General features: G+C 52.8%; 1 long non-coding RNA gene across 2 annotated transcripts; it reads left to right on the plus strand.

Moving 5' to 3' along the window:
- Positions 1–624: 624 nt before the first annotated feature.
- LOC106003511 lies at positions 625–10,485 on the plus strand. 2 transcript variants are annotated; one of them, XR_006606781.1, is made up of 6 exons: positions 625–1,000; positions 1,359–1,514; positions 5,848–5,994; positions 6,261–6,373; positions 6,717–7,969; positions 8,916–10,485. It is a non-coding gene; the product is annotated as an uncharacterized LOC106003511 (long non-coding RNA). The 2 variants fall into 2 exon arrangements; XR_001176043.2 differs by having other exon boundaries at positions 6,261–7,969.
- Positions 10,486–23,396: the final 12,911 nt, after the last annotated feature.

Below are 23,396 nucleotides of genomic sequence, written 5' to 3' on the forward strand. Positions count from 1 at the left end.
GCCCGATGTGGGGCTCGATCCCAGGACCCTGAGATCATGACTTGAGCCGAAGGCAGCAGCTTAACCCACTGAGCCACCCAGGCGCCCCTAATTAAGCTTTTTTTTTTTAATTTATTTTTTATTTTCAGCATAACAGTATTCATTATTTTTGCACCACACCCAGTGCTCCATGCAATCCGTGCCCTCTCTAATACCCACCACCTGGTACCCCGACCTCCCAACCCCCGCCCCTTCAAACCCCTCAGATTGTTTTTCAGAGTCCACAGTCTCTCATGGTTCACCTCCCCTTCCAGTTTCCCCCAACTCCCTTCTCCTCTCTAACACCCCATGTCCTCCGTGCTATTTGTTATGCTCCACAAATAAGTGAAACCATGTGATAACTGACTCTCTCTGCTTGACTTATTTCACTCAGCATCATCTCCTCCAGTCCCATCCATGTTGCTACAAAAGTTGGGCATTCGTCCTTTCTGATGGAGGCATCATACTCCATAGTGTATATGGACCACATCTTCCTGATCCATTTATCCATTGAAGGGCATCTTAGTTCTTTCCACCCTTTGGCGACCGTGGCCACTGCTGCTATAAACATTGGGGTACAGATGGCCCGTCTTTTCACGACATCTGTATCTCTGGGGTAAATACTCAGCAGTGCAATGGCAGGGTCATAGGGAAGCTCTATTTTTAATTTCTTGAGGAATCTCCACACTGTTCTCCAAAGAGGCTGCACCAACTTGCATTCCCAAGCTTTTTAACTCCTGCATCCCCCGTCAGAAGGAAGGAGCGCGGCCACGGCCCTCGAGCTCGAACGGTCTCTCTCTGGAAGCAGCAGGCATCACCTCCCCTCGAACTCGCTGACCCAAGCCTGGCTCCCGGCCACGTCCACCTTCACCGAGGGCGGCCGCGCAGCCCCTCTTTCACCCAATGGCCGCAAGTCTCTGTGGCGGAATCAGCCCCTGCCAGCAGCCTACCAGCTTCGTGAAGGAGAAAAACTAGTCTGAAGGTGTTTTAAGAACCAGATTTATATTTAAGAAATGTATCTGAGGGGCGCCTGGGTGGCTCCGTGGGTTGAGCCTCTGCCTTCGGCTCAGGTCATGATCTCAGGGTCCTGGGATCGAGTCCCGCATCGGGCTCTCTGCTCAGCGGGGAGCCTGCTTCCTCTCTCTCTGCTGCTGCTCTGCCTACTTGTGATCTCTGTCTGTCAAATAAATAAATAAAATCTTGAAAAAAAAAAAAAAAGAAACGTATCTTAGTGTTCATGTTGCTGCAAGTGATTTCCACATTCTTTTAAACGTTCTGTACTTGATGTATTTTTATAGTAAACATTATTTTATAATTTGAATTGAATTTGTTTTTCTAAGGACCCCGAAGACTGTTGCAGACAGGAGACCTACGTAGCTGCGAGCAGGGCTGATAAGGGAGAAACCCGACACATCCGCAGTTGTCACAAGTAACGTCAGGACAGCGTTCCCCGAGAACACCCGTGTCCCTCGCAGTGGCCTGCGGCGCCCGGCCAGGTGTGGGTCTCACTCAGCTCGAGTGTCCCGAGCCTCTGCTCAACGCCTGCAGTCCTGCTGTTAACCACAAGATAACAATACGATAAGGAAGAAATCACTTAAGGTTTGGGTTTGGTTTTGTGAACTCCTGGCCCTCGGCAGCGAGCGTTGGAGGGTCTACGGGACTTCTGGTTTGCGAGCGTAACCGAAGCGAGGCCAGTCTCAAACCTCGGTTTTCTGCTGGGCAGAAAAGGGAGAAAGTGTGATTTTATTATTTTTCTTTGTTTTCTCTTGTTGGGAACAGAGGAGCCCCTTGATGTCCTGTTCCCCAGAGGCTAATTCAAGTCCCTCCACCTGCTCCCAAGCGGAGAGTGACCCGTGTACTGATGGAGGCTGTGAGCGAGGGTTAATAACAAAGGCTTTTGCTTGTCTCTCAATGCAGTTTTGCCTCGAAAAGAAAGAAATAAAAAGCAGCTTTCAGCTCAAGGAAGACCAGTGTTGGGATACGGATTCGGAGGGTTGGAGACACGCAGGCTGGCGGGGTGGGCGGGCGGGGTCTCGGGCCCGCGGTCCGTCTCCCCCGGGGCGTGACCGCGGCACCCGCCCCTCCCCAGACAGACTTTCCTGGGGAGTGACCTGGAGATCTGCCGTGCGAGTCTGAACTTGACTTTTTCCTGGAAGTGTCTGTGCGCCGAGTGAAGTGTTTGGCTCTTCCTCTCCCTCCTCACGCCTCTTACCGGCTGTGTCCTGACTCTTCGGGTCACTGCTAAAAGGGGTCTAAAGATGTTTGGGAGCCTCGTTCGGGACAAAGGCCACGCAGGGAGGATCCTTTTTTTTTTTTTTTTTTTTAATTTGAAGAGAGGGTTCCTAAGGGCAGATGCCCATTAAGGAATCAAATTCAACTCTGACTTGGGGACGTCTCTATAAACAGTCCCACTCATGGGGCGGAGGTGCCCTGCCCAGGGGGTCCCAGAAAGGGGCTTTTTGGTGAGCTGAGGTGTCCTGGGGTCCCCCGGTGCCGGCCAGACCTGTCTCAGTAGAAGGCACCTGCTCAATGCCGGAATCCTGATTCCTTTGTCATGATTATTTCAGGCCCACAGAGGAGGGAGGAAAAGGTTGTAAATAATGCGTGATAGAACATAGAAGAGGTTTGTGGTCTATCGTGATAGGAATGACTGGGTTCTAGACTGGCCCTCTGCTGCTTCAGCTTTTCATTTCCAACCTGTGTTCTCATTCTCTGAGCATTCGCTGAAAATAGTGCACAGCTGTATGTATTGCTCTTCTTCTTTTCTAAACTCTCCAGTGTGAAGGGGCCGGGGGCTCAGTTGGTTAAGCGTCTGCCTTCAGCTCAGGCCGTGATCCCGGGATCCAAGCCCGTTTCGGGCTCCCTGCTCAGTGGGGAGCCTGTCTCTCCCTCTCCTCTGCCGCTCCCCTGCTTGTGCTCTCTCTCCCTCTGCCAAATATATAAATAAAATCTTAAAAAAAAAAATCCAATGTGAGACTCTCTGCCTTTTCACGGATGAAGGCAAAACATTCACATTTTTAATTCCTAAAAATCTGGCTTCATTTCTACCCCCTTGCCTTCGGTTTACACTGACGGCTCCGCTGCTTTGGGTCTCCCTCAGCTCATGTTTTCCTCTTTCCAATCTGCTTGATCGACTATTCTATATTTCTTCTCCTCTTTGCTCTGCTTTGGAGGTGTATTTTCTACAAACACAGACAAATTTTCACTCTTGAAATATTAATGCGCCTTTTGAAGTTAACAAAGCCAAGCGCCATCAAACCCTCCTCATCCCCCCAACCTCTCACACCTGCAAACTCCTCTCCAGAGCTGGTCCTCCTGGTTTCATCACCCCCAATGCTCCTCTTTCTTTGTTTCTTTCTTTTTTTTTTTAAAGTATGCCTTTATTTTATTATCACTCTTGAAATATAGCTTGTTGGGACATGGAATTCTATGATAACATTTATGTATTTTTGTTCTATTAATTAATTATTCTGACAACCGTACTTGTAGACGAGACAGTCACTGTTTTCTGGACTGATGCAGGTACATTACTTTCTTTCTTCAGCTTTAATTTTTTCAACCTTTAAAAAACTCTTGTCTGTTTATGACTTTGGATCGTGAGCCCCTCTTCTGTGACGATGTTTCTGGGAAAGTCTGTGCAGGTTTGGTAAGGACGTGTCTGCCCAGAAAATCCCGTGACTGCTTTTGCCACAGACCCAGAATTATTATCCTTGGATAAGTCTTACAAAATTTTCAGCTTGGAAGTTTTCAGTATCAATGTTTTTATATGTTTTAATTTATTTTTAAAACATTTATTATTATAAAACAGTAAGAATATATCTGAAATTAGAGAATAAGAGACAAGAGATAAGAAAAAGAAAACACTATTTCTACCACCCTGAGCTCATCACTATTACTACACATCTCAGTATATATAGTCAGTCTTCTCTTCACGTCCTTTTTTCTTAAAAAAAAAAAAAAAGATTTTATTTATTTATTGACAGACAGAGATCACAAGTAGGCAGAGAGGCAGGCAGAGAGAGAGAGGAGGAAGCAGGCTCCCCGCTGAGCAGAGAGCCCGATGCGGGACTCGATCCCAGGACCCTGGGATCATGACCTGAGCCAAAGGCAGAGGCTTTAACCCACTGAGCCACCCAGGTGGCTTTAAAGTCCTTTTTTTAAAAAAGGAGGTTTATTTATTTATTTGAGAGAGGGAGAGACAGAGTGCACCTGGCGGGGAAGGGCAGAGGGAGAGGGGGAGAGAGAATCCCAAGCAGACGCCCCACTGAGCCCAGAGCCCAAGGTGGGATTCAATCCCACGACCTTTAGATCATGACTTGAGATGAAATCAAGAATCTGAGGCTTGACCAGCTGAGACCCCAAGTGTCCCTTGTACCGACCTTTCTACCCTCAGCCTGTGTCCCCAGTCTGCACTCTCTCTGTTTCTTATTAAGTTGAGATCATAATCATATTTATTGATAGTTATTATACTATTAATTATTATATTGTATGTCACTCTGATTATAATATGACATATTAATTCTATTATGTTATCTACATTATTATATAAGGCTGTCATATAATTTTATATATTTATTATAATGTATAAGATAATTGTCATGGTAATATAATGATAGATAATAAAATAATGAAATAATATAATAAATGTAACACGTTTATTACGTACACAAGAACTTTTCTTGGTTAATTATCTCTACCTTTGCACAAAATCACATATTCATCTTATTACATCCACTGTCCATCTCCAATTTTCCCCACTGTTCCAAAACGTTATTTGCAATAGGTGTCTTTAAACTAGGACCCAGGAACTGTATCTGATCATCACAGACTTAAAACTCAATTCATCTGGCATAGTGCTCATTGTATTTTCAAACTGGAATTTACACAGATATTTGTGGAGGGTGTGTCCAGTCAGGGACACAAAACATCTGCACCGTTCACGGGGCTCAGAGTGACTTAAGACAGATTAGGACGGGGCGCCCGGGGGGCTCAGTGGGTCAAACCTCTGCCTTCAGCTCCCCGGGTCCTGGGATCGAGCCCCGCCTCAGGCTCCCTGCTTCCTTCTCTCTCCGCCTGTCTCCCTGCCTGCGTGTGATCTGTCTGTCAAATAAATAAATAAAATATTAAAAAAAAAAAAAAGACGGTAAGATGATGATGGTTGGATGTTTCCATCATAAAATTCTGCTTTGCCGATAGAGTTTTCCAAAAATTAGAAACACGACTCTTACAAACAGGTGAGTGACCGAGATTTGTTTAACTCATTAATAAGGCCACAAAGAGGGTGACGATCTTTGCTCAAAGGGTTCTAGAAAAGATGGAAGCATTTATGGCCACTGAGGGAGACCGTCTCGTCGTGAGAGCGCTGAGTAGGTTAAGCCCTGTCGTGTGCCGAAACTGGACGGTTTAGGGGTATCTTTTTTACCAGAAAGGCTTTTTTAGCATTTCCACCAGACCAGACTCGTTCGCGCTGCTGTGAGGAAAGGGTCATTCTCATTGAATCCATTTCTGCTGCTTAACATCTTTCCTTACTTTAACTTCCTTTCGAAGTTCTAAAATATCCTGATCAATAGCAAACTGTGGACAAAGAAGGCAGCCCCTCCAGGGAACGAGATACCCGGGGGGCGGGGGCAGGACCCGGTGCTCCGGAGGCCCGCAGGTCCGACGCGGGGCATCTGCCCCTCACCCCCGCCCCGCCCGTCGACCAGAAAGCAGAGTGTGGGGCTCCTTTGCTCCTGATGGTCGCGCCCACAGCGGATAGCCCTGGCTTGAGGCTGGGACTTCCACAGTGTTCCGGAAAGCTGACTTCCCATTTCCACCTTTCCGTTTCAGCACCCGCCGGCACGCCTTTCATAAGGAATGTTCCCTCACGGAGCAAGCAGTAAGTCTGACCCCCAGTCCCAGCTGAGAACGGGCCGGCGGTGATGGATTTTCTGGGAAGTCTTCCCAGAAGAGCCACATCAGAGCCCATGGAAAGAGGTGAGCTCGTCTGCGATCTCCTTTTGCCAGAACGGGGTTTTTCCCGGAGTGTGCTATTGCTGAGGGGAAATCTTTGAGGGTCCCGTCTTTGTGGTTGGGTTTTGGTTTTACTTCCCAACCTCCCAGCGACCTCCGCGTCCCAGAGCTGGCGACCCAGGCGCCGACAGAGCCCCCGGGGCTGCCGGGGCACATCCCTCGGGGAGGTCTGGTCTCTGCGGGATTTGCTCTTTACCTATTTAAAAGGATGATTGACATATTTTATTCAGCATTTCTAGGTGTCGCTATGAAGTAGGTGCAGCCTATTGGATCCAAAATATTGTTGGAAATCACAGTCACGGCTCAGACTCTTCGAGTATTTTCCTGCGTCTAGAGGTGCTGGGTAAACTGCTGCCCTTGGGGTCCCCCAACCCGCCCCCCGGGACCCCCGCCACCCCCGCCCTCCCCCAACCCGCCACCCCTGCCCCCGGCGGACGACTCAGACTCTCTCACCGTCCCCGAGAGACGGCGCCGCCACATAATTCTGCCGCCTTGGGGGGACCCTGTAATTGCGACTGTGTGTGGGGACCTGAACCGATCTTACCGGTGGGGCTCGGACATCCTGTCGCTACCGCCGGGTTGGCCGACCTCGCACTCTCGGGGAGCCAGAGGGAAGCTTCACGTTCGTGATCACACTTAGTCCTCCCAACCCGGTGAGGTGGGACCGATGCTCTCGTTTCGTCCAGGGAGAAACGAGGCACACCGAAGTGGCTTCTCTCCCAGGAACGCTCGTGTCACTACATCTCCCCTGGGCTGGTGACCGGGTCTGCGACCCATGAAGAAAGGTCATTTGAATCTGCTGCAGCCAGAGTCTCGTTTTAAATATGAACGGGATGGGGATTTGACCGACGCTCGACCGGAATTTATTCAACACGGAGCAGGGGCAAGGCCTCATCTCGCTGCACCCTCCGGTCCAGCGCTGTCCAGGGGACAGACGGACGCCCCCGTTTGGCGACCCAGGACGCAGAGTGCAGAGACTCCCTCTTCCCGCAGCCGAGCGCGGAGGCACAGCTGTGTCCACCCCCGCCCGTCGCAGACCCGCCACCCCTGGCAAGCAGCCCTCGGTGCCTGGGGGAGCGGACTTCCTTCTAGACTTCTCTTCGTGGCCGGCGGAGAAGGCCGGGGGCGTCCGTCGGCCCAGCTCTGGGATGCACTGGCGACCTGGGGGAGTGCGGGGCAGCCACGCGCAGCGTACCCAGCTGGCTTTCCTTTTCTTTCTTTTTTCTCGTTTTTGCTTGGAGGGCAGAGAACAGCCTAGAATTACTGATAAGCCCTTGTCCACTTGTCCACTTGTCGAATATTGGGTTGAGGTTAGAATCCTGGGTTTTTTCAGTCCAAGGAAAACAGACGGAAATTGAACGGGCTTCCTCAGCGGTGCGTCTGGGCCTTGGTTTTCTTCTAGGAAATGAAAGTGGGAACCGGGTGGACCAGGTGCGGGGCTGACGGGCTGTGTATGAAGGCGAGGGTGTCTGCTCTCCTCCGGAGTGACTAGTTACACAAAAATCTTCTGGTTTGAGGGGGAAAATAGCGAATATCCTATGTGCTCCCAAAAGAGCTTCTTCCCCCAGAAATTCTCTCTCTAAACCACACAACGCATTTTGGCAGGACCTTCCTTTTAGTCTGAAAGTGGCAGGCACTGACCTTTCTCCGGGGACTTTCTGAGACCTCTGCTTATCCGGGAGTCTGGGAACTCAGATGACATTTAAAATCGTCTCTCCCTCTAAAAGCCTGCCAGCCTGACCTTCGGGTTTGACCTTGGCATAGCTGACGTGTATAAAACAAGCTGCTTCTTGCTTCCTTAAAGGTCCTCCTCTCTGTTCATCTCTCGAGTTCATGGAGTGTTTCTGTAGATACGCCCTTTAAGGAAGGACGGAGGAGGCCGAAGGCGGCGTCCCAGGCGAGAGTGAAGCACCGGGCGAGTTATCGGGCATCACCTGAGGTGATTGAAGCTTCTGCCGCGCAGTCACAGCTTCCAGGGTGGCCGCGGGACAAAAGGGACTTTCATCTTGAATGCTCGAGCCTGACTTCCCACTGAAACCAGCAGCAGGCAAGATATTCAGGAATAGAATTTCTAGAAATGCAGTCGAAGGGTTTAAAGATGGCATCTTGGGGCGCCTGGGTGGCTCAGTGGGTTAAAGCCGCTGCCTTCAGCTCAGGTCATGATCTCAGGGTCCTGGGATCGAGTCCCGCATCGGGCTCTCTGCTCCGCGGGGAGTCAGCTTCCCTCTCTCTCTCTGCCTGCCTCTCTGCCTGCTTGTGATCTCTGTCTGCCAAATGAATAAATAAAATCTTTTTTAAAAAAAGAAATAAATAAAGATGGCGCCTTGACCCCAGCTTTCCTTCTGAGGGGACACCAAGGAGGCTCAGGTGGTAAGAGCCATGACAAAAGCTCGGCAGTTAGCTCTCTGCCGGAGGCTGTAGCGCACGGGAAGGTAAAGGAAGGGACAGGCGCTGCGTGCGGCACCTTCAACTGACCAGCACGTTGACAGCTAGTCAAGAAAAGGTTTTTTAAATATTATGCTATGTTAGCCACCCTACAGGGCATTATTAGTTGTTGATGTAGTGTCCGTGATTCCTTGTTTAAGTGAAACACCCAGCGCTCCATGCGGTCCATGGCCTGCTTGGTGCCCACCCCCGCCCCACCCATCCCCCACCCGCCGGCCTCACCCATCCCCCACCCCCGCCGGCCTCACCCATCCCCCACCCCGGCCCCTCTAAAACCCTCAGTTTGTTTCCCAGAGTCCACAGTCTCTCGTGGTCGTCTCGTCCTCCGATGTCGCCCCCTTTATGGAGGACAGTAGCAGAAGGAAGAAAAGATGTTGCTTGGACATCAGCAAGACAGAAAAAGGTCGTTTACATTACATTTTTTAAACTATTCTTTTCAGAGCGGTTTGAAAGTCAGAGCAAAGTCGAGAGGCAGGTGTAACGGTTTCCCACCGCTGCTCACCCCTCGCGGCGCAGCCTCGCCCCCAGCAACAACCACCGCTAGGGGAGTGCACCGTTCCAGCCGGCGGGCCTCCACGGACACATCACAACCACCCAAGGACCACGGTTGACCTTAGGGTTGACTCCTGTATGTTCTTTGGGTTCGGAGGAACGTGCGATGATGTTTGCCCGCCGTTACAGTGGCGATCGGAGCCGTGGCCCCGTCCCCAGTCCTCCACGCGCCGCCCGTTCGTCCCTCCCGCCTGCTCAGGTAACCCCCGGTCATTCCGTGGTCTCTGCGGTCCTGTCTGTTCCGGGACGGCACACGCTTGGAACCGTCCAGAATGCAGACTTTTCAGGTTGACGTCTCTGGCTTCGTGAGGTGCGTTTAGTGCTCCTCCGTGTCTTTCCACAGCCCGACAGCTCGTTTCTCTTCAGCACCCGAGAATGCTCCCTTGTCTGAACGTGTTGGCTTCCTTATCCACTCACCTGCTGAAGAATACCTTGATGGCTTCGGAGCTTGGGCGACATTGAATAAGGGGGTTATAGACACCCACGTGCAAGTTTTTGTGTAGACATAAGCTTTCAGCTCCTTTGGGGAAGTACTAAAAAGTCAGTTGGTTTGAAGGTGTGGTAAGAGTGTGTTTAGTTTTGTAAGAAGGAACCAAACTGTCTTCCAAAGGGGCTGCAGCGTTGGCACCCCCCCGGCGACGAGCGAGAGCTCCTGCCGCTCTGTGCCCCACCAGCACGTGGGGTGTGGGTGCTCCGGGTCTGACTGTTCTCCTGGGGTGCCGTGGTATCTCACTCTTGCTTTGATTTACATTTCCCAAGGAACGTGATTGACTTGTGTATCAGCCTTGTGTCCTGCAAACTTGCTAGGATTCCTGACTAGTTCTAGGAGTTTACGGATCCTTTTGGATTTTCTACAGAGCTGATCATAACACCTGAAAACAAAGCTTTATTTCTTTCTTCCCAGTTGTATGCCTTTAATATCCTTTTCTTGTCTTATCACAGAGGCAAAGGCTTCCCGTACAATGTTGAAAAGAATGCCACAATTTGTTTTTCCATTCAGCAACTTTTGGGCATGCCTGTGTTTTCTAGTTTCTGCTGGTAATGGACGAAGCTGCTTTATGTTTATACAGAGAGCTTGTGTGGACATGTGTTCTCGTGTCCCATGGATATTGCTGAAGTATGGACGCCGTACTGCAGGAAGAGAATGCGCTACTCTGTGAGATGCTGCCAAGATGCCTTCCAAGTCAGCTTTCTGACCAGCAGGATACAGGTGGCCTTAACTCTTTTTAATCCAGTCTGCTAGTCTCTGACTTTAACTGGGACATGCAGACCATGGTGTTTTGTATGATCATGGACACGGTAGGGTTTAAATCTGTCTTCTTCTTAAGGCTCTTTACTTGTGTTACTTGCTCTCCCCCCCCCCCTTTTTTTGGCCTACCTTTGGATTGAGTATATATTTTTTAAAGATTCTAAAAATTTACATATTTATTTATAGAAAGAGCACATGAGGACGGGCAAAGGGAGACAGAGAAAGATTCTCTGTAGGCTCTACGCTCAGCACAGAGCCTGATGCAGGGGCTCCATCTCACGACCCTGAGATCATGACCTGAGCTGAAATCAAGAGTTGGACGCTTCGCTGACAGTTAGTTACCCAGGTGCCCTCAGATTGAGTCTGTATATATATATATTTTTATAATTCCTTTTTATTTAACTTATCAGCTGACCAGTTACCCTTTTGGGGAATTTTTTAGTAATTACGCATAGGCAGTGGGTTTTCACTCAGAGAGAGCACAGCTTTGCCTAGACTTGGGCCCATCAGGACTTCCCGCCCGCTCAGCAGTTTATAGCTTACATTTCTTACCAGAGAAAGGCCTGGTGACCGGGCTGGGTTTCCTACCGATGTGCCCATTGGGGGGCATTTCTACTAGCTCTTGGGAGTGCCCGGTCACTGGTTCAAGTCTGGGAAAGAGCTGGAGACAACAGCAGACCGTCCTTTGTCTAAGCCAGCACGCTCGCCGATATTGTGCCTTTAGGAATCCACAAATCCCTCAGTTGCTTTCCTTCTGTCTGATTTCAGGGCCATGATGCTCTAGTCCAGAATCGTCTTGGGCTTCTTGTTTTGCTTCATTTTGTTTGGTGCGAGAAGCAAGGAGCAGAAGGTATAATGTGAACAGATGGAAAAGAAGCCAGAATGACTCCGTGTGAACTTTAGTTCTCACTTCCTTTACATGAAAATGGTGTTCAGACAGAAAGGACAGAGTAAACTTGTAGGGACTGAAATCCCAAATGGTCAGAAAATAAATGAGAATGCCTGCTTTCCACAAGACAGCCTGAGCTGTCTGACTCAGATGATCTAAAGGATCTTGGAAATGAGATTGCGAGCGTCTTGGAGGAAACCTTAGTGAGATCGTGAGAACGAGGGAGATACCAGGAGGAAAGGGTGGAGAGACGTCCTCACTTTCAAAACGGGGGTGAGGGGCCCTTTGGAAGCAAGTGAACCGGCTATCTATTGGCAGATAGGTTAGATTTAAAAAGATGTTTGGGGACTGCCTGAGGAAGAAAGAAATTCGCATCAGCTTACCTGAAAGAAAACACCACCCCAAAGCTGCATTATCCCTTGAGTGTGATCTCTTACCAGGTGCGGAAACTGTGTGTGTCGTAACTTAGGTCAGGTTTTGATGTCCCTTGATATACTCAGATGAATTCAAAGCTGGCTGAAGACTTACACCGCACGAGTTGTGAGGCCAACTGATTACCGGTCCCCTGAGTACTGAAGTCGACCGGCGTGCATGGGAAGGGTCCTGTGTCTAAGTCATAAAACGGAGGTCAGGAGCCGTCTACATGGAAAAGATCAGGCAACAGCGTGGACGTGTAACACAATTTTTTCTTTTTTTAAAAAATGTGTTTCTGGGAGCGCCTGGGTGGCTCAGTCGTTAAGCGTCTGCTTCGACTCAGGTCATGATCTCAGGGTCCTGGGATCGAGCCCCGCATCGGGCTCTCCCCTCGGCAGGAAGCCTGCTTCTCCCTCTCCCACTCCCCCTGCTTGTGTTCCCTCTCTTGCTGTGTCTCTCTCTGTCAAATAAATAAATAAAATCTTAAAAACAAAATGTGTTTCTGATGGAACTGGCGATAAAGCATCTGACGGGGGTCGGCGAGACCTTCACTTTCTCCTGAGTCCTCGCCGCATCCGGGAGGGGGGTGAGAACCGTGCCGGGAGCAGAGGGAGGCGGTGGAAAATTAAACCGTAACATCTGAACTCAAAAAAAATATAAAACCTTCTCAACTTTGAACTATTTGTGAAGTCAAAACTGGACATGCAGCACATCCTGCAGGAAATCTTTGTGATTGGATGGACTGCGGAGCCGAGAGGCCTCCTGAAGGCCGGGCAGGATCGCCTCGGCATTGTCTACACTGGAAAAGACCGTGACCTCTCAGAAGGTGTCAGGGCTCAGCGGTCCTGCAGGAGGGAGTGATGGGCTGTGCATGCAGGACAGCACCTTGGACCCAGGGGCCAACGTTCCCATGGTACCCGCAGTTCCTTACAACTCAGTTAAGTGCCCTTGGTGAGATCTCTTAATTGTTTGCAGGTCTTTGTGGAACCCCAGTCTTGTTATGTGCTTTCACTGACGCGGATGTACTGAGCAGAAGCCTCGGCTTGCGTCTCAAACACGAGGTTTCGATGAGTGGGCTCTGGTGAGTCTGCGGGTCAAGGGAGAAGCGACAGTGGGTTTCCAAGCTACGCTGGCAAAGACAACCCCGTAAGCAAAAAGGAGACTCTGGGACTGGCCTGCCATTCACCCGGGAATTCGGGTAGATGATGGGACCCCGTTTTGTAAAGAATTTGGGTCCAATTCATCAAACACTGGGATAGTTGAGAAGTTTTACTACACCCAAAAGACAACGAGGGAGGGCCAGTTTGGTCCTACAGACCTGTTGTCAGAGCCGTGCCTTCCGGCGGCTTCGGGAAGCTCCCTCCTCACTCCCGGGGCTCCCCGCACCACTCCTGCTGCAGGGGCGGACGCTGCCCCGCCTAAGGTCAGGCTTGCAGAGCGGCAGGGAGGCTGTGTGTCCTGTTCGCACACGGAGAGCGGGACGCATGCTTGGAACGCCCACGCTCGCTCCACAGGGCGATTCTCCGCACCTCCCCCCCAAGCCGACCCCAGCAAATGAGCCAGGCCAGTAAGTCTCCCCTTGATGTTATTGAAGGGAATTCTGGTGCCTCCTGGCAGATTTATTGTTTCCAAAATCATCTGGACAAGCTTGCTCATTGACCTCAAGAAACTCAGAGAGAAATGCGTCGACTTGCCTGTAGAACACGGGGTAACCATCGTTTCAAGGATCTATTGCTGTCTTATGCCAAATCAGACTGCGTTCCTTTTATAAGCATTTTAGAAACTTTTCCCAGAAAACATCAGCATTACCCTGTGTCACATTGTATTTAATTGTACAGAGTCAGCTTCCCTTAAAAGAATGTTGGGAAGACTATATTTTGAAATATTAAGCGTGAGCCGGTGACCGATTTGAAATATTAAATAGTTACGAATTAGTTAGAGTTTATAATAGTTACAAACTCCTGCAACATAAATCAGTCTGCTTATTTGTTGAGCCCAGGACATGCAATGCAACAGTAACCTTGAAGGAAATTCTAAGTTACGATCTCCCTGACTGCCATGGGGCACCCAACAGGAGGTACTTAACACCAACTCATCCAGTTCCAGATGTCCCCGGTGCTGCTGGACAACCCGGTCTCGGACTGCGTGTGCAGACGTCGTGAGCTCTGACAGCGTCCAGCGTAACTCACCCTCCTGCGTGTCACTCGTGGCAGACATCTGGGGCCACACCGCATCCGTCTGTTCCTCTGTTTCATGACGGCCTGAGGATACCACAGCGAAAGGAATCACAAAGCGTATTCTGGTCACGGCAAAACTGTGCCAGCATCCTTCTGTGATCTGGAAACAATTTCCGCTCTGCCATAATGTGATTTGAAGCGAAATCTCATCAGGTTGCACGGGACGGTGAAGAGGAGGTAAGCCTGTCTGAGTGCGGCCAAGGTTGCCTTCCTCTGCTCTGCTGGGTGTTGATGGACCCCCTGGGAGGGGCTGTTGAGGCTGTGAAGGGTGTCGGGACCAGCGAGACCACCCTGCTCACCTCAGGGGTTTGTCACCTGCTTCGGAACGCGAGACCCGAGCCAGAATCAGTTATGTGACCTTAAGGCGGTGTGGGATTTTGAAATATTACAGACAATAAACTTGTCCCGAGGTGGAGAATTTTACCTACTAGAATTATCCATGAGGTGACAGAAGACTGTTTCCAGGGAATCCCCCCTCCCCTGCAGAGAGCGGGGCCACCAGCAGGCTGGGGTCTAGCAGTCCTCCTGGGGGTCTGGGTCGGGTGTTAGTGGCCGCTCCAGGCTGGGCACGCTGGGGACGCGGGCAGGCTCGGGGGGAAGGAGAAGCGCCTGTGGGGCATCAGCGGGCATCTGACGGGGAGTGAGTTCAGAGGCGGGCCCGGGAGTCTCTAGGCTGTGAGGGGACCCCCCAGGACGGAAAAGGGAACCTGTCGTGAGAGTGAACTGGAATTCCTTTCCTGTCCTTTGGGAGCCGTTGATAGGACCCAACTTGGCATTTGGACGTGGTCTGTGTTTTGGGCTCCCTTGCTGTTCGGAACCAAGGCAGAGCGGTCTACGGTCCGAGGGCGCCAGCGCGAGCAGCTCTGGAGCAGGGAGCTGGGCCTCCCGCAGGCACGCCCCGGGGCAGGGGCTGCTCGGGAGAAACCAGGGGCAGCATTAATGCTGGGGAGGGAAAAGCAGTTTGAGTCTCCAGGGTCAAGTCCAGTTCTAGAAGCTCTTGACTACCGGCTGGGGTGCTGGCCTTTTAATCTGTACGGGACGAGGAGCCATTCGGAAGTCCACAACGTGGAGGACGGGTGACGGCCAGGGGGCGGCTGGAAGCCAGGGTCCTCAGCCCTGCAGCTGCGGGAGCCTGGACGGACCGGCCGCGGAGAGTTTGGGGCGAGGCCCGTGGGTTCCGGCTTTCCTTCCTCTTCCCCTCCAACAGCCCCCCCACCAGCACCTTCAAAGCCTTCTCCTGAGCTTTATTTATGTGTGTTTTTATGAGAGGAGTTGGTTTGAACACAAGACTTCCTGCAGTCCCGTCTCCCCAGACTGGACACGGCTAGGCCGGGTGGTTCAGACCTTCCCCATCTGACCCGGCTCTTGGCACTGACCGGATCCTCCTGGAAGGACCAGGCAAGTCCACCGGAGAGAGAAGGACCCATCCATCCTGCAGACATGCCTCCCCTCTCCCGCCAGGGGCCGGGGAACAGGCACTTGTAACAGCCTCGGCTGTTCTGTAATCGCCCCTAAGTCAGGCAGCCCATGTCCTGGGGGGAGGGAAGGCATAACACCAGGGGGTTCTGTGCACGGGGAGGGGCTGTCCCTGTGGCCTCTGCCCCAGTGGCCTCTCACAGAGGCTGGGCCACCTTTCGAGACAGGCATCTACACAAAAGCCCTCAGTCGAGCGCTGGGTGCCAACGGCCGCCTTCCCCCAGCCCCAGAGCACGTGTGTTTGTGGGGTCAGCTTCAAGGCACAAGGCTCACAGTGGTCTCTGGGGCAGCGTGATCAATGCGCGTGCTGGGAGAGGGGACATCCCGCCCACGACACACACCCCCCCCCCCCCCGCGTACACCTGCCCCAGGGCTCGTGGCCACCCGAGGGACAGCTGAGGATCTCAGAGGTTTTCCATCTCTGCCGCACCTCACCCACGCGGGCACTCGGGCAGATGGTGGAGCAGGAGACCGTGACCTTGCCTGGAGAGAGATGTGGTGCCCACGGCCATCTTGGAGCCTTGGTGGCAGGACAGGCACAAATTCACTGACTTCAGCAGCCGCCAGAGTGCCTCGGCTCAAGGGCAGGGTCTTTCTCGCCTCTTCCTACTTCTGGCCGTGGCAGGGTTTGGCCTCTGCACAGGGGTGAGTCTGCCTCCGTCCCGCACCACCCCCCGTGGGAGTCTGTGTCTCTCCCTCTTCTTATGAAAGCCCCAGTCCCAGGGGATCTGAGGTCTCCTCATTCCACAGGATCCGTTAGCTCCGTAATGACCCTAATTACCAGTAGGCCCCATCCTGAGGCTCCAGGAGGGACATGAGCGTTGGAAGGGTGTGTGGGCTACAGGGCTCCCCCGAGGCTTGGGGACATGGTGGAAAGCTCAGTTCTGCCTTCTACGGATCCGGCCGGGAGAAGGCGGTGCTGCTCCGTGTGCGGTGGTGGGTGCGAGAGCTCAGGTCCTGGTCCCAGGAAAGATGCCCCCGCAGCTGGGCCGAGGCCACAGGAGCCAGCCTCCTGCTGAGCTCTTCTGGGGCAAGTCCCCCTCGAGGACAGGGAACAAAAACAAGTTATATTTTCATTAAAACAGCTGGAAACACAAGTTCTTTGACTCTCAGTTTCCAAGGCCACTTCAGGAACTGCCACAAGGTTCACCTTTTGCTCAGAATACTGGCGCAGTCTAGGGGGAGAGAGGAGCAGCACGGAGGGAGCCATGCGCCACACTGTCCTGAGTGCGGTCAGGAGGCGGTGTGTCCCCCAGCGTCCCCAGCGACCTTGAGTAAGCTGTTGTGACACTCCAGCCTCCCCGGCTGTGTTCACAGGACCCTCGCTGCCCGGGGCACATGAACAGGCTGAAGTCAAACTCCCACCCAGCGCCCCGTGCCCGGCGGTCTATGCCGCGCGGGGGGCACCTGCACGCGCCCTTGCACACTGTCCACGGCTCAGCGCGCCCCTCTGCGTGTGTATATCACCCCCTCCCCGCTGCGTCCTTCTGTCCAGACCGTCCCAGACGCCGGGTCCGTGGCAGCCGGCCACAGGGCTCTTTGCGCATCTCGGGCTCCACGCTGGCCGCAAGGGGCGGCTGGGCACAGGCCTTTCAGAGATGCTCTGCTCTTTGTGTCCTTCCGTCATTATAACTAATCTCTGTGACCCAAATTCTGCCACCAGCGGGGTGGGGTCTCCAGGAAGCGGGCATTGTATTTTCCTCATGGCTCTGAGATCCCTCCTTCTGACCTGCAGATTAGAAGGTTAATTGAGATTTCTGTGTTTACATTCTAATCTCCATGTCTAATGCATTCTAAATCTTTGCCTCTTTTAGCTGGGTGGTGCTTAATTGCTTTTCCGAAGGTAAACCTGATGGGTTCGGGATGAATTACAGGGCAAGGATGACCCTGATAAGCCCAGGACGGCAGAAGGAGAAGCTGATTTATGTGGCATAGGGTGACGCCCGCGACCCAGGCAGATGCATCTTGAATTCCAGCTTGTCAGACCTGGTCGTCCTCATCATTCTCAAGTATTGCAAGGCTTGCTTTACACAGATTTTTATTTCAACTTTGTGCATGGTGCTGATGAAATGAGAAGATAGAATTTTTTAAAATAAATTGTTTAGATGTAATTGTTTTTTTTTTTAGTCAAAAATTAAAGAGTTGGTAGCATAGAAAACAGTGCAGGTGTTCACTGTTTACATATTTAGAGAAAATAATTTTTCTATTGTTACCATTGTTTTCTTTTTGTCAGCCTTGAGCAAGGAGCTCTCCTGGGGACATTGCATGCTGGAGAGAGGAAGCAGAGCGGTTAGGAACATGGGCTCTGGAGTCAGGCCAACCCTGGCTCTACTCCCAGATCTAATGACAACCAGCTGGTGATCTTGGTCCAGTAGTGAGCTCCTTTGTCTTTGTCATCTTATCTACGAGAGGCCGAGCTGAAGGTATAAGGTCTTTGTGAAGCCCAGATGCTCCAGTGCCTGGCAACAGGAGGTGCTAGTCAGGGTAGTGATGATGATGTCATCATGATGGTGGTGTTGCTGATAAAGATGATGATGATTATGATGATGATGGTGATGATGGTGAGGATGGTGAGGATGATGGTGTTGATGGTGATGGATGTGTTGGTGATGGAGGTGATGGTGATGGTGGTGATGATGATGGTGATGATGGTGAGGATGGTGAGGATGATGGTGTTGATGGTGATGGATTGTCGGTGATGGAGGTGATGGTGATGGTGGTGATGATGATGATGATAATGATGGTGATGATGATGGTGATGATGGTGATGGTGATGATGGTGATGATGATGGTGATGATGGTGATGGTGATGATGGTGATGATGATGGTGATGGTGATGACGGTGATGATGATGGTGATGATGGTAATGATGGTGATGGTGATTGATTTTTAATGTCTTTTCAGTATAAGTTTTACCTTTCCAACTAGAGATTTGAGGACCAGCCCCCTCTGCAGGTTGATTTTTCTACCTCTACCATACCCAGCGTGTAGCTGGCATGGAGCACTTGTTGTTAAAGACTTCAGCACTCCGACTGTAGCCCTATTTTCCTTAGACCCTTTGTTTTTTTCTCATTTGTCTTGATCCTTTCAAGCCAGGGCCTCTGAAGATAATGCTGAGTTTGGGCCATTTTGCAGGGTGTTCCTACATATCGAGTGGTCGCATGGAGGACATGGAGGAGGAAAGCTCCTTTTGAGAGTATCTGCATGGCCCATGTGTGACTCACCACCTCCAGAAGTTGTCTCTCTCCTGATGAATGGCTAAGGAGTTTTGACCCCTCGTTGTCTGCAACCCCCCATTCGATGGTGTCCTTCTTACTGTAGTTGACAGAGGGTCCTTAAAAGTGATCTCTATTAAAGCAGAGTGAAGGCTGGTCCATGACTGGACCAGTCTGGTCTAGCGCTGCTGGTTTTGCATTACGCTGGTGACAAGCGGACCCTTACCTCCGTCCGGGGTCCAGTACGCAGCCCCACAGCACGGGCGGCCTGTCCCCTCACTGCCTCGGCTCCCGTCCGTGCCTCTGTTCCTTGCCGCTCCTGCTCCCCACCGTCTGTTCACCAGCACGTCCTTGGCCCGGAGCCCGAGTGCCAGGAACACAGCGCTTCAATTGACTACATCTTGGGGGAAAACATTTATTTTTAAACATTTTTTAAAAAAATGATTTATCAATACTATTGAAGGGAATGTGAAGAGGAGAAAACTGCTATTTTCATTCACGGTTTTCACTGATTCTGGCCCACCGCCAGGCCCATCCTTACCTCCCATGGCAGGTGACAAGTGTGACAGCCGTGTTTTGCTGTCCCGGACTGAGGGGTGTTCCCGGTCCCGCTTGCCCCACAGATTGCGGCAAAACGGTGTCACACGTGTCTTGCAGCTGAGGCCACTGTGTTGTGAAGCCCAAGAGGAGGGGCTCAGCCTTCTCCGCTGACCCTGCGGATCCCCCCAACAGAACGCCATGACAGGACAGCCCACGAGGAGGAGGTCAGCCCTGACCACAGAGCCCTGGGAAGTCATCCGTTGTCGCGGCTTGTTAGCAAGCAGCGCAGAACCGAAAGGCACAGAACGTTTTCTTCTCCCCACGTCTACAAGCGCGTGTCCCTTTGAGGTGTTTCTACCTCACCCCCCCACCCCCACCGCTGTGCTCTTACAGACGAGGTGCTGGGAAGACAGAAACAATTGTTCTAACCTTAGAACCCTTAACGGAATGCGTGCGGTATGCTATTTTGTTTTCGTAGTAGTAATACTCCCCTGGCTCCTGGGCTGAGTTAAAGAGGCTTACCAAGCCGCACCGACTATGTTAAGACAAAGATAAAAAATTGGGGGAAACCCAGGCCCAGGACACGTGGGGCGAGAAAGAAGACGAGGCCAGGGGCTGGCCTGCCGTAAGACCCAGCAAGTGGCCAACCCCAGCTTTTTCATAACGATAAACCTGCCCTATCTGCGAGTTCTTCTGGGAATTCTCACACTGGATAAAATCGCTCTTGCATCCAGGGCCTGCCCGTGCCGGAGGCGGTGCGAGCCACTTACTTACGTGCACGGGGTCCCAGGCACTCATGACCCTCCCACCGCCGAGGTCCCCTATTTTCAGGTTTCAGGTGGGACAAGCAGAAAGACCTAGTGCTGTGGGGGTGTGAGCTCCCGGCAGCCTGAACCCAAACCCTAAATCTACCCTTTGCTACCTAAATCTACCCTTCCCATGAGACCTTTAACCTCTCTGCGCCCGAGACTCCCCATCTATAAAACGGGACTGATAACGGCATCTTCTTCAAGGTCACTGTAAAGACTGGGTGAGTCAGTATACAGAGTCCTTGTCACCGTGCCTGGAGCGGAGCACGCTTGTCGTTAACTATGATGACATGAATTGGAGTCGTGGCTCTTGCTACTTCTCACCCGGGGACCACCCGTGAGCCAACGTCAGCTTCCCTCAATCTCGGGCCCTTTCTGGTGACTGAGCCAACTGTCTCCCACTCTCATGCCCCTCCCTCCCCAGCCAGCAGCGACCCGTTGGGGCCACGGGGGACCGTTCTGCACTTTCCCGGCTGCATTGGATTCTGTGGGTTAATACAAAGCTATGACACCCATTGGTGTAGTTTTGAGATCCCAGATCCCAGCAAGACACCAACATTTTTAATCTCCAAGTGACGATCCAGTCTGGAAGGGAAGAGCAGGTTGTTTCTGTTGTCGTAGTGGGCAGATGAGAAAGGAGACACAAAGCAAGACTGGCTTCTGAGGCTGTCATGAATGAAATGTGATGGCAGCTCCTCACGGGCTGTCTTATCCTGCACCGCAGCCCCCATGGGAGGCAGTCCCCGGTGCGTGCCCAGGGGCTCTGTCTTCGGGAATCCACAGCCGGAGCGCCGCCTCTCACACTGAGCTGGTGATGGTCTACGCGTTGGTAGATGGTCCACACGTTGCAGTGGGGTGACATGTGACATGTGTGCCCTTGGAACGTCGATCATGAAGAATGCTGAGCCCCCACCTCCATCTCTCAGATCAGGCGCCCAGGGGACAGCCGCTGCCGTGCGTGAGGATGCGCAGGTAGTGCCGGGCGAGGCCAGCGTGGAGAGGCCTCCTGCCAACAGCCGGCACCTGCTTGCTAGCCACGAGAGTGAGTGTGAGACGGTAAAAATCTCTGTATTGGTCTCTGCCCCCATCCCCAGCAGAGGGATCCTGAAGCCCTTGGAATCTCCTAATGGACGAGAGCACTAGAAGCTTCTCTCGTTCTATTGGGGCGACTCTGGAGGGCTCCTGGGTGCAGCTTGGTCACTGGGAAGAGCCACCATGGCTATGGCGGGGGGTGGGGTGGCAGGAAAGGGGGTTAATGGCCCGCCGTCCGTGAGGAAGCCTCCATAAAGCCCCCCTCGCATGGGATCTGCGAGCTCTGGGCGAGCGCGCGCGCAGATTCGGGGAGCGCGGCTCCCGGAGAAGGTCCCATGACCTCTCGCGGCCCTCTCTCCCATCTGCGTGTTCACCGGTGCCTCTGTCGCGTCCTTTAATAGGCTGGTAAATGCAATGCTACGCATCTCTGCGTTCTGTGAGTTGCTCTAGCAAGTTCATCAAACCCGAGGTCGGGGTCGTGGGACCTCCACCTTGCGGGACCGGGACCGTCTGCACTCGGGACTGGGGTCTGAAGGCAGGGGCAGTCTTGTGGCACGGAGCCCTCAGCCTACGGCACCGGACGCTCCTTCTGAGTAGCGTGAGAATCGGGCTGAATTGTGGGACACCCAGCAGGTGTTGGAGAATTGTTTGTTGGTGGCGGAGTGGGGGTGCCCCCACCACACACACACACACACACACACACACACGCACACGCACACGCACGGACTGTCTTCATGCTGTGTTTCGTGTCACCCGAACTCTCAGGAAATGTGCCTATTTGAGTCACCCCACAGGCCGTCTTGGGCACAGTCATTTCTAAAGACCTAGGAAGGTGAGAGAAATCTCCTTTCCATATAAACAGCCCCCTGCTCCCCTCAGCCCGTGGGTGAGTATGGAAAACTTTTCTCTTTTTCAGGCACAAAGGGGAAGGAGAGCTCGGGGCAGCAGAGCATCTCTGCTCGGGAGAACTAGGAGGGTTGGGGAAACTTGTCACAGACGGCAAGTGTTCGATGGTCTATTTCTCAGCATTTGTCTTCACTGGAATTGGGCTCCATTTACTAAGAAATATCTGAAAGGAAACCCAGTGGAGAGCACGGGGTCAAAGCCAGGCCCTGGCTCCCGACACAAGAATCTCAGTATTGTTTGCACGGCCTTGGGTTTTGTTTTCACAAAACACAGTGAGGGCCAGCTCACCCACAGGGCGCGTCACCCACAGGCCTGGGGACGAAGACGTGGGTGGCCGGGGAGGGGCTGCTCTGGGAACCCCATGCAGCTCTGTGTTGGGGAGGGGGACAGCCCCGCTCTCGGGGAGCTAGGGTGCGCTGCGGAGAGAGCCCGGACGGAACACACTCAAGGGCGGTCTGCTTACGAGCCCGATCCGAGCCATCCCACAGCCGCGCCTCCGACCTTGGCTCCATGGGGGAAGGGCCGTGTGGCTCCCCTGTGGCCCCATCCCGGCTCCTACCGCGGTCCAGAAGGTGGCAGAGGCGTCCTGGGAGATGAGAACAGTTGGCGCTCACCCCCTTCCCGGCCGGCGCCCTGGGCTTCTCCCTCAGGCCCACTTGGACCCTTGTCAATCCCCTTCTCCAGGCCATGCCCGGTGGGCACCTTTCCCTGAGGCTCGCAGTCCCCGGGACCCCACCCTGCAGAGCTGGGTGAGAGTCTTGTTCCCTGGGGCCTCCGTCCCTGCCCCAGGGCTTCGGTCCCAGAAGGGTCGTCGCAGGAGGTGCCCGGGCGGCCTCACAGCGCTGCCCGCTGCCTTCCTTCCCTGTCTCCCTTGAGCAAGGAGCTCGGTGGACCCGGCACCCATCATGCCCAGGGCTCTGCTTCCTCCTGCACCGCCTCCCTCTGAGCTCACTGTTTACACTCACAGCACGGCCTCAGAATCCCAAGAAAAACCTTTTCTGGCTCAGCAGAGCCTGGATCTTACACATCAAAAGCATTTTAGCTTTCAGACTAATGCCTTTGTCACACAAGCACACAAGTATTCAAGATCTCAAAAGCCAAAAAATGACTTTCTCTTCCCTGAGGCAAAGCCTCAGACAGAAAAACAGTAACGTTGTGGGGGGCGGGGGGGTAGGAAACCTCCAGTGGCAGGTAATAGTTGAGAACATTTTCCATTTCCTGCGTACCCCACACTGCCTCCCGCAGCTCTCGAAGCCCTTGTCACCCGTCACCTGCTCTTTCCTGTCATTTTGCCCACAAACGCCCACTGTCTGCCGGCCAGTCCTCCCAGGTACCCCCGTCCCCACCTGCAGGGGGGCCTGGACTGACCCTGAATGAAAGACCCTGAATGAAAACCGAGCGCTCCGTCCTGGTAACGACCTCCAGACTCGCTCTGGCGGGAGGGCTAGAGTGGGGTCCCCAGCCATGGGCGTCAGCCGGCCGCGGGGGGCTGTGGAGGCCGGGGGGGGAGGGGCGAGGCAGGTGGGCATGGGAAGGTCCCGCTCCCCAAGGCTCCGAGCAGAGGAGGATCGTCCTCATTCACAGCACTGAGGCTCTGGGGCG

This window comes from Mustela putorius, unplaced genomic scaffold (genome assembly GCF_011764305.1).
Source record: "Mustela putorius furo isolate JIRA1106 unplaced genomic scaffold, ASM1176430v1.1 tig00000450_pilon_pilon_pilon, whole genome shotgun sequence".
NCBI lineage: Eukaryota > Metazoa > Chordata > Mammalia > Carnivora > Mustelidae > Mustela > Mustela putorius.